The sequence below is a fragment of the Pantherophis guttatus genome, chromosome 1 (genome assembly GCF_059756535.1).
Source record: "Pantherophis guttatus breed Tessera chromosome 1, ASM5975653v1, whole genome shotgun sequence".
Classification (NCBI taxonomy): Eukaryota; Metazoa; Chordata; class Lepidosauria; order Squamata; family Colubridae; genus Pantherophis; species Pantherophis guttatus.
Genome location: NC_142063.1, coordinates 48665009 through 48676952, shown reverse-complemented (window position 1 = coordinate 48676952; position 11944 = coordinate 48665009). Strand labels below are relative to the sequence as shown.

Below are 11944 nucleotides of genomic sequence, written 5' to 3'. Positions count from 1 at the left end.
TGAAATATATTTTTTAACTTTTGAATCTATACATGACAGTTGTAACTGTTATAATCTATAGATATAATGTATAATCTATATATGACTGTTATAAAAAGGAAGTCATCCCTGCAAAGCATGTGTGGTATGCTGGTTCCATCAAATCAGCATGAACAAAAAACAAGATCCCAAAGGATCCTTGGAAAAGCACTAAGTCAGAACAAAGAAGAAAAGATCACCATTTTAATAATGTCATCAGTTAATAAACAATCACCTGTCCCACCAACACCTCCAAGGAATTTGAATTCCAGGACTTTTCTCCAACACTGGAGAAAAGAACTTTGAAGCTGAGGCTGATGACTTGGTGAGCATCTCCGAACTGGGGAGAGATGCTTACAGGGTGGTGAGAAAGTGCATCATGTGAAGAGTGACATGATCATGGCTGTGAAGAGAATCTGAGCCATTGTGAATACTCAGGAGGAGAAGAGACTGGTGATGGATCTGGATGTCTCCATGAGGACAGTCAACTGCTTTTACACAGTCACTTATTATGGAACCCTTTTCAGAGAGGCTGATATCCTGATCTGCATGGAATTGATGGCCATGTCTCTGGATAAATTTTACAAGAAGGTCTGGAGAAGAAGACAATTCCTGAAGATATCCTGGGAAAAATAGCTGTGTCTATTGTGCAAGCACTGGAGCATCTCCACAGTAAATTGTCAGTGATTCACAAAGATGTTAACCTGTCCAACATTGTGATCAACAAATCAGAGTTCAGAGTCATAGAAGTGAGATGGGTAGTGAATAAATTTAATAAATAAATAAAATAAAATAAAATAAAATAAAATAAAATAAAATAAAATAAAATAAAATAAAATAAAAATAAATAACCTCTTTGAAATCTCTGTAAAAAAAGATGGGATATCACAAAAGCCATTATTCATCTGAACTTTCAGAACAGAATCAGAAGCATTTGTGCCTTGTAAGTCTATTCATGAATAAAAGGTAAATGCTTTCATAACTGAAGTTATATATCAGCTTTTTATGGTTGAAGTTTTACAAGCAAAACTCTGACTTCATACAAAATAATATATAGACTTTTACAAACCATAGCTTTCTGACTTTGACAGTTATTTTGTTGGCTGGTAATACCTTTTTTACCATTAGCCATATACTATTGCCAGGAGTAAAGTCTTAGATGATTAAGCAATGATATGATGGAGTTATTTAAATTAACTAAGGGTTATTACAAAATTAAATACAAAGATATATTTAATGCAATTGGTTGGGTTACAGCCAGAAAGCCCAAACATCCACAAAAGTAGAATGTACTTAGTAGAATGTACTTAGAAAAATGCAGAGATCTCTTTCCAATGAAAGCAACATAAGCACGCCAATCATCTTGAAAGCTATTTTTTAAAAGTTATCTTTGAAATTATCGGCAAAACTCTACTATTGTTGAATATAAAGAAGGAAAGATAGGTTTTATATAAAAGCAAAAGTGTTGTTACTATAGAAAGCTATAATCAGTGTTGTTATAACCGAAGAGGGCATGGTGGGGCAGCAGCCTTAAAGATGCTGGATTACAGCCCACAGCATCACATGGCGGAATGAGCTCCTGTCCTTTGCCCCTATCTCCTGCCCACCTAGTAGTTTGGAAGCATGTACTGTAAAATGCAAGTTGATAAATAGGTACCACTCTGGTGGGAAAAGCTACCAAGGTTCTATGCAGAAGTGGGAGTTGTCATCAGACCTGCCTGGATGTAAGACAAGGTCAGCGGAAGAAAGCCTGGATGACACAACATTCCCCAAATGCTGCTAACCAGCTGGTGCAAAGCTAGTTCGCCCCCTGCAGTGTACCGTGGAGAGCACACACACATGCGTGAACAAAATGAACTAGCCATCTTAGGCTGCCAGAACTACTTTGTGGTTAAAAAGCATTGTAGACTTCCCTGGCTATGTATACTATACATTAAAAAAAAGGGAGGGGGGAATCAGTGTTGTTGATTTATGTAAATCCACTTTATTACAACCTCTGACTGATATGCAGCCTTGTCTGTTCTTGAGCCATGATATTTAAATACTATTAGCAGAACTGATATTCCAGTCTATCAATGTAACTCTCAGAAGGGCTACTATTCCAAGTTTTGTGAAGGCAAAGAAAGCAACACAATTCAAGCCAGCGGAATCCTCAGCGGGTTCTTTGCTACAGTAATCTTCGTTATGCTTACTTCCTGATGCCTTGCCGAGTTCACATGGACTAAGTAGGAGTTTGTTTGCTTTTAAACATGTCAAAAGAATTAGCTGAGGTTTACAATAAAAATTGTCTGAGGTTTTCCTAGTCTGCAATAAGGATGTTGAGAATTTTGTTTGGTCTAACTTTTTAAATGAATTATCCTGATTTACACTTCCTGGACTAACATGCTGATTAGAATGCAATTATCTTTTGGTTTCTCATTTATCCAGATTTTGTGCTGCACTTCTAAGCAGTACAACCCACAAAAATGGATTTTCAAGCAATGAGTAGACAGAATATATTTTATTTGAAAAGATATATATTTTGGAGGATTTTTTTTTTAGGAGAAAACATGTATGAAAATGAATTTGATGCATACCATAAAAGTTCCTTAAATTCTCAGGGGTTGAAAATCCTGTATGGATTTAGAGCAGGGAAGATTTTCAGCTCCTGAATGGAGCCTCCCAGGGTCTCCTCCATCCCCAGAGACACACGGCACTCCTTACCTGGTACTCTGCTAAATGACCCTGAAGGTTGCTTAATGACCATGATAGGAAGTGCCAGGATTGTAGTTGTTGAGAGAAGTAATCACAAGTGTGTCTCACCTAATGACTGTTTTGCTCAATTATCAAGATTCCAGTCCCAATTATAATTGTAAATCAAGGATTACCTTTACAGGAAAAGAGGCATCTCTGACAAGTGTGTGAGAAGAAAATATTCAGAGATAATTTTAAAATATAATATAAAATAACATAATTTTTGAAATTCACCATACATAAGAGCACAAGGGGTACCCTGATGGATTGGATCTTTGACCCATTTGGTTAAGCAATCTGTTCTCAGTGTGGCCAACCAAATGCACAGTTTCCCAGCAGATGGCCTTCATAGCAGTGGTGGGATTCTGCCGGTTCTAGGGGGTTCGGCCGAACTCTTTGTTAAATTGCTGGCTCGCCCCGCCCCTTGCCCCGCCCCTCCGCATTACTATTTATTGCCAATAAATGGGGCGAGCGAGCCAGCAATTTAACAAACGGTTTGGTGTTTTTTTGTAATTTATTGGCCCCGCAGCACACCGAACCGTTTGTTAAATTGCTGGCTTGCCCGCCCCTCGCCCCGCCCCGCCTCCCACCCATGCAGCACCAGCCTACCGTAGCCAGGGGTAGGCAATTGTGGCTCTTTTACAACCTGTGGACTTCAACTTCCAGAATTCCTGAGATAGCTTGGCTGTCTCAGGAATTCTGGGAGTTGAAGGCCACAGGTTGTAAAAGAGCCACAATTGCCCACCCCTTCCCTAACCTGAGTTCCGCTGCCTGGGATCCACGTGGGCTGCCACGTGGTTCCCCACCGGTTCCGGACGCAAGAGAGCAGGATGGAGAAAGCAGCTTCCACGCCTTCACTCACCCTCACTCTCTGCTCTGTTGGATCGCCGGCCGTTTGCTTACCCTGCCCACTCCCAATCTATTGCTGCCTCCGGAGTCCCAGCTGATGGCTAGAGGAAAAAAAACTGTTCAAATTCTTGCTTCAAAGGGCCGCCCTATAGCCAGTGGTGGGATTCTGCCGGTTCTAGGAGCCGAACCGTTTGTTAAATTGCTGGCTTGCCCCGCCCCTCTGCACCACTATTTATTGCCAATAAATAGTGGTGGGTGAGGGATGGGCGAGCCAGCAATTTAACAAAGGGTTCGGTGTTTTTTTGTAATTTTATTGGCCCGCGGAGCTTCAGCATAGGCTAATTAGCCCTTGCTTAGATCGGCTCCCGAGTCTCAGCTGATTTGTCTCAGCTGTTTTGCTCAGGGCTCTGCTGCTTGCTGGAGCAATTTTTTTTTCCCCTAGCTATCCTGAAAAACAAAACTGAAACTGCTTTGCTGTTGCTGCAAGGTTGGATAATTAGGCAGGCAGATTTCTTTTCTTTTTCCTCACCAAAAAAGGTAGATGCAAACAATGAGAAATTTAGAGAAAAAGAGGAGAGTTCAAGATTTTAAAACACAAAAGAAAAAAAGCTCTATTTAACTAGGGAATTGTAATAATTGAGATACTATTAATTGTATATTAATATAGGTGAGGGTGCCTTTCCCGCCGCCTTGAAAGAGGCGGTGGTGAGGCCCCTCCTCAAGAAGCCTTCCCTGGACCCGGCTGAATTAGCTAACTACCGTCCGGTCTCCAACCTTCGTTTTGTGGCGAAGGTTGTTGAGAGTGTGGTGGCACGACAACTGCCCGGGCACCTGGATGAAGCTATCTATCTAGACCTGTGCCAGTCGGGCTTCAGGCAGGGGCACAGCACAGAAACGGCATTGGTCGCGTTGGTGGATGATCTCTGGAGGGCTCGGGACAGGGGTTGCTCCTCTGTCCTAGTCCTATTAGATCTCTCAGCGGCTTTTGATACCATCGACCATGGTATCATGCTGCGGCGGTTAAGAGGGTTAGGAATAGGGGGCACCGTTCTGCGGTGGTTCTCCTCCTTCCTCTCCGACCGCTCGCAGTTCGTGTTGGCAGGGGGGTAGAGGTCGACCTCGAGGCATCTCGCATGGGGAGTGCCACAAGGGTCGGTCCTCTCGCCCCTTCTGTTCAACATTTATGTGAAGCCACTGGGTGAGATCATCCGTGGTTTTGGGGTGAAGTGTCATCTGTACGCTGATGATACTCAGCTGTACATCTCCACCCCAGACCACCCCAACGATGCCCTTGATGTGATGTCTCGCTGCCTGGAGGCCGTGCGGGTCTGGATGGGGAGGAACAGGCTCAGACTCAACCCGTCCAAGACCGAGTGGCTGTGGCTGCCGGCGTCCCGATATAGTCAGCAGGTGCCATCGCTGACTATTGGGGGTGAATCTTTGCCCCCCACAGAGAGGGCTCGCAATCTGGGTGTCCTCCTGGACGCACGGCTGTCTTTAGAAGAGCATATGACGGCCGTGGCCAGGGGGGCCTTTTATCAGGTTCGCCTGATCCGCCAGTTGCAGCCCTTTCTGGACTGGGACGCCTTGCGCACGGTCACTCATGCCCTTGTCACCTCCCGGCTGGACTATTGTAATGCTCTCTACATGGGGCTCCCCTTGAAGAGCACTCGGAGGCTCCAACTGGTCCAGAATGCGGCCGCGCGGGTGGTTATGGGCGCAACTCGTTGTGCCCGCGTGACACCCCTCCTGCGCGAGCTGCACTGGCTCCCAGTGGTCTTCCGGGTGCGATTCAAGGTGTTGGTTACCACCTTTAAAGCGCTCCATGGCATAGGACCCGGGTACCTTCGAGACCGTCTTCTGCCACCAATAGCCTCCCACCGACCAGTCCGCTCCCACAGAGAGGATCTCCTCAGGGTGCCATCAGCCAAGTTATGTCGGCTGGCGACACCCAGGGGGAGGGCCTTTTCTGTGGGAGCCCCAGCCCTGTGGAATGAACTGCCCCCGGAAATACGCAAGATCTCCGACCTCCGAGTGTTTCGTTGCGCACTGAAGACCCTGTTGTTCCGCCAGGCAGGGCTATCAACTTAATAATTTTAATTGGGGTATTTTAAATGTTTGGGGTTTTAAATCGGCCAAATCTATGTAATTATTTTAATTTTTAATTATTGTTGTGTGTTGTGTTTTTAAATTGGCTGTACACCGCCCTGAGTCCTTCGGGAGAAGGGCGGTATAGAAATAAAATTATTTATTTATTTATTTATATTTCTGAAAGCAGAAATGGTTAAGTTGTGGTTTGGAGGAATATATGGGGGAAATTATTTGGTTTATTATTATTGGTAAATATAATTAATTGATTTGTAAGAAATTGGATTGCATGGAAATAATTGGAATATTCATGTTCATATTGATTAATATACAAAAAAGGTAGTTATATAACTAATTGATTTATATTAAAATGTTGAATTTGTATTAAACAACTGTAATATTACATAATTAACCAATGTGAGGATGGATATAAATATAGATGACAATGGGAAGGGGTATAATATAGAATAGAAGGGAAAAATTGAATTTGATTAAGATTGGAGATGAGGATGAAGGGTAATATTGGTTTTTTACAAAAGTAGATGAGGAATAAATATGGCAAAAAGGAAATATAGAAATTGTAAATTTAATTGAAATGACTAAACACTGTTTAAATTTGTGAACCAGCCAAATACTCTGTTCAAAGAAAATACATTGTTTGTATGTGTGTTTCTAATTATTGTTATTTATTCATATTTGTTCTCTTTTATTCTTTAAAGTTTAACAATTCATTCTTTTATCTTAATATCTTTATATTTGTTTGGGATTGGCTTTCTTCCCTTTCATCTTTTTTATTGTACAGCAATCTTTCTCCTCAAACCTACCATCTCTCTCTTTTCTTTCCTTCTTACTTTCTCTTCCTCCCCCTCTTCTTCTCCTCCCTACTTCCTCTTCCTTTCTCCTTCTCCTCTCTTCCTCCCTCTCTTACCCTCCCTCCTACTCTAATTTCCCTTCCCTTCCTTCATCCCTCTCTATTGCTGTATCCTTTTATGCATATCGACTACTCAGAGGGCTGAAAAAGTTATTTCTGACTGGTCCTCGCACTTTTGACCAGTCCTCGAACTTACGACTGTCCTCACATTTTACGTTTTTGCCCTATCTTGTCACCATGGTGAAGAGAAGCAGTTGTGAAATGAGTGACATGGTTGTTAAGAAAGCTGCACGAGCATAAATGTGAGGATGGTCATAAGTGTGAGGACCGGTCAAAAGTGCGAGGCCCAGTCAGAAATGACTTTTTTTCAGCCCTCTGAGTAGTCCCTATGCACATAGCCACGCCCACCTGGTCACATGACCAGCTAGCACGCCTACATAGTCACATGACCAGCTAGCCATGCCTACACAGTCACGTGACCAGCTAGCCACGCCCACCCAGTCACATGATTGCCAAGCCACACCCCCAACTAAGCCACGCCCACAGAACCTGTTGTTAAAAAAATTGAATCCCACCACTGCTTCATAGGCAATCCAGCTTTTATCAAAGTTAATATCTATTGATATCTGTGACTTCCATGAATTGGTCCTAGCCATTTTGAAGCCAGCCAAGTTGGTAGAACAGCACCATATCTCATGATATTGGACTGCAAAATTTAATTATCCATTGCATATAAAATATGTCAGTCTGTCTTGATTTTTACAGGATTCGATTTTATAGTGTGAGCTTTGGTTATAGTATCTTTGGGGAGGAATAGCAGCATAACAGAGTTGTAAGTGATCTTAGAGGTCTTCTAGTTCAGGGTCAGGGGACCTTGTGCCATTTCAGTCTTTTGTTAAAAACTTCCAGTGATGGTGTAGCCACAACTTCTGAAGGCAAGCCTTTACACTGATTAATTATTCTACTGTCAGGAATTGTTTCTTTATTTCTAGGTTGGATTTCTCCTTGATTAGTTTCTATCCATTGCTTCTTGCCTGCCTTCAGGTGCTTTGGAGAATATGTAGACCCCTTCCTCTTTGTGGCAGTTTCTTAGCTATTGAAACACAGCTATTATGTCTCATCTAGCCCTTCTTTTCATTAAGCTAGATATACCCAATTCCTGCAACCTTTCTTATTTTCCACTTTATCCACATTGTGCATACGGTAGTTTTCCACACTCAATCATGTCCCCTTTCTAGACTAAAAAGCCCCCAAAGTTACTGCCTTTCTTCATGAGGAAGCTGCTCTGAACCGTCTCTATTTTCTCTATTTTCATTATACCCTTTTTGAGATACAGCAACCAAAACTGCATCTGTACACTGTACTCCAGATGCAGTTGCAGCATTGATTTTCATAAAGGCATTTTGATATTGGGATCTTTATTGTCAATATCACGTCTTATTATTCCTTTTGGCCATTTTTACAAGGGATGTTGACAGCTTCATTGAGCTGTTTACTGCTACTTCAAGATCTATCTTTTTTCATCAGTCAGTGTTAGTTCTGATCTCATTAGTTTGAATGAGCAGTTAGGATTTTTGACACCAATGTCAATCAGCTCACATTGAATGACATCTGTTATTTTGATGCCTTCTCCTTTAAGCTAGAGAACTTTTGGAGCTCTTAACAGTCCATTATTATTTTTACTAATCAGGGTTTATGAGGTCCTTTAAAGCTTCCTAGAGCCTTAAAGACTTGTCCAGCCAGAATCCTGGAATTTAGATGGGAAAGGAAGCGACAGCCACTACCAAGCTATTCCAACAACACATCTTCTATTATATGATTCCTCTAATAGTTATTGTTCATTTAGTAATAGAATTAACTTCTTTCCATTTCCTTCCACTTCTCTGAATTTTTAGTCATAGAAACATATTAATTTTCTCTGCTGATTATGCAGGAGGACTAAATGTTTTGCTTGTGTGATTTCTATGAAGAAAACAAAAAATCTGAGATCAAATTAAAATTTCACATTAGAGAGTAAGTATAAAGTACATAAACAATTAAATCGTAAATTCACCAATACTGTTGCACTATGTATCCTACATCTCAAGACAATAAATCAGTCTGATATAATGAAATTCAAAATTAATTATGTTCTCAGCACTTAATGGTTTATGATAAAATAAACAACATATTTCCTAAAACAATGTTTTATAGATATGCCTGTGCACCCATAATCTAAATTGACACTCAAGGTTTTTTTTTCCCTATTTAAATGTACTCTTAAACAAGTGCTACTGATTTTTGATTTACACCCTGGCTTTAATGAAATTCCTAGGCTAGGCGTTCAAGATTTCAGAGTACATTAAAACATATTAAAAGCATATAACAAGGATCAATATGTAGAACATAAATAGAGCAGTACCAGCTAAGATAAAATGGATCAAATCAAATTAAGTGACCCGGTATCAAAACCTTATTAGTCTTCATGAGACTTTTCGTAGTTTAATGAAAGTAGAGAAAGTAAGGATTTTACAGACAGCTGAGAGATGATTGTGCAATGGAAAACAGGGCATCCATTAGTAACCTCCTAACTAAATAGGAGCCTGAGTGGCGTAGGAGGCTAATACCTCCTACTAAGGCAGCATTTAACATCCAGCTGCCTGCAATTACTGCGAGTTCAATTCTCACCAGGCTCAAAGTCGACTCAGCCTTCCATCCTTTCTAAGGTGGGTAAAATGAGGACCCGGTTTGTGGGGGCAATAAGCTGACTTTGTATAAAATATACAAAAGTATGAAGGCTATTAATTAATGCATTGTAAGCCGCCCTGAGTCTCCGGAGAAGGGCGGCATATAAATAAAAATATAAATAAATAAATAAATAAATAAATAAATAAATAAATAAACAAACAAACAAACAAAATATGTACAAGAATGTTCCACTCCTTCCATGAGAATTTCGGGGAGCTCATAAGAACAGATTTAGAAAACATGGGAATGAAGAATCAGAGAGAATTACCTCAAATCACTTACATTTCTGCTCCTATTGTGGATGCCATCTGTCATACTTCTTAATTGCCACTATATGTATTACTATTCATATAGGTATATACAGTACGTGTGAGTACATGTATAATGTGAAACAAATGTTTGCTTATAGAAGATAGGGAGTCACATGCTGAGTTAGTAGCAGGTCATGCCATGTATGCGAGTCCACGGTTTTGTAGCATACTTTGCCCAGATGTATTCATTAAAGGTAAAGGTTCCTCTCGCACATACTGTATGTGCTAGTCGTTCCTGACTCTAGGGGGTGGTGCTCATCTCTTTTTCAAAGCTGAAGAGCCAGCGCTGTCCAAAGACATCTCTGTGGTCATGTTGGCAGCATGACTAAATGCCAAAGGAGCACAGAATACTGTTACCTTCCCACCAAAGGTGGTCCCTATTTTTCTACTTGCATTTTTTACAAGCTTTTGAACTGCTAGGTTGGCAGAAGCTGGGACAAGTAACAGGAACTCACCCTATTAGGGATTCGAACCACTGAACTGCCGACCTTTCGATCAACAAACTTAGCATCTTAGCCACTGAGCCACTGCGTCCCTTATGTATTCATTACCCAAGAGCAAATTAATATCTTTTGCCAGTCACATTTCTTTCTTTGTATAAGCAGATAGTTAGAACATTGAAATACCAACAGCTTCGTAGTTAAATAAAATATGCTTATTGTTAGGAAAAATGCAGCCAATTATCAGCATGCTTGAATGGGGAGAGAAATTGAGTGCTTTGAGCAACAAGAACCTAAAACCATGTTTTGTCTTGGAGCAGAAAGAAGAGCTCTTAATGAATCCACCAGATGCATGTTTGAATTCCCTTCAGGTTTAATTGAAGTAGAAGTGGACAATGTTTGAAAGAATTACAGGAATTACAAATCAGCCTCCCCACCCTTTGCAGAGTGGCAGGAAGCTGTGACAGCCATGGAAAGAATATGGATTTTTTAAAAATATTTTTTTTCCTATTCTATATGTTTTAAGGATAGGGATAAGAGCAGAAACTAGAGTTTAAGGGTAGGAAAGTAACTGAAAAGTGAAACAAACATAGACACACAGCAATAATCCTTACCACCATGTTCCTTTGAAGAGGAAAATGTTATTCTATGAGCTTCCTGAGCATTGGGACAGGAATACTTGTTTAATGTAGAGTTGCCAGATGTCCACTATTTGAGCGGACAGTCAGTTTTTTTCACATTATGTTCACTACTTTTTTTCACAAAATAGTGGACATTTTTTTTATTCAAAAGCTTTATGATGAAATGGTACGTAATCTAAAGCTGTACAGTCTAAGAAAATAAGGATAGGAGAATCGCGTTTTGTCTTTTTTTTTTCATAAGTTAGAATGAGACAAAGATCGAATATCCATTGAACTCGATTCTCTGAAAAAATTAATGATGAGATTAAAATAAAAATATATTATAAAATTATGTACAGTTCACATTTTTAAAATGTATTGTAGCTTGTGTCGACTGACCTAAAATGGCGTCGAGTGATGAGAGTGACAGTGGCGAGATTTTGAATTCTTTAAAACGAAAGAGAGGAGTGTGCAAATACACCAAAGACTGGGAAGCTACTTTTGCATGGATTACCAACAACGAAACCGACAGAACAAATACAACGGCCTACTGTAAATTGTTTGTAAGAAAATATATAATTTAATTGTAAATTTTTTAAATATTTTTTTACTACTTAACACCCCCCCCCCGCTTGTCTGCTATTTTTTGGAAGCAGATCTGGCAACCCTAGTTTAATGGAATCTATCATTTATAACCATATTTGGTTTTGTGGCATTTAGATATACATTGCCTTTCAACAAATGTCACAGTAGTTTACCCAAATGTGTAAGGAGGGGAAAATAAAGCATTAACCACATGTGAAGACAATATTAAAACAACATTGTAAAATATAGTACATCACAAAATATTACTTTAAAAGGCCAAATTGTTGGATGTTCATTCCAAAACACTGAGAAGGTAGGGATGAATCATAGCACTGGAGCAAGACTATTTTCATTAAGGAGAAGACATCTTCCTTGTTTCTGACCAGTGGATCGCCCCTCTTTGAGATCTTAATACCTAAGCTAGTTCACAGTGATATTACTCAGCTACCCAGCATTTGAGCTATTTAAGCTTTGACAGTTAGAATTCACACACTGAACTGTGCCTAGAAATTAATTTGCAGTTGGAGCATTTTTTCCCCCAGAATCATACTTAAGCGGTCAGCATAACATGTCCCAGCCAACTGAAGTTTCTGGCCACTCTTCAAAAGAATCCCTACAGAAAGCAGGCCTACCATATTCTAAGTATGATATAACCAAGACTCTCAGTGTGGTTTGACTCTCAATGTGGTTTGTCTCTAAAAT

General features: G+C 40.3%; 1 pseudogene; it reads left to right on the top strand.

The window, feature by feature from the left end:
* Positions 1 to 207: 207 nt before the first annotated feature.
* On the top strand, positions 208 to 800 carry LOC117666183 (dual specificity mitogen-activated protein kinase kinase 3 pseudogene; annotated as a pseudogene).
* Positions 801 to 11944: the final 11144 nt, after the last annotated feature.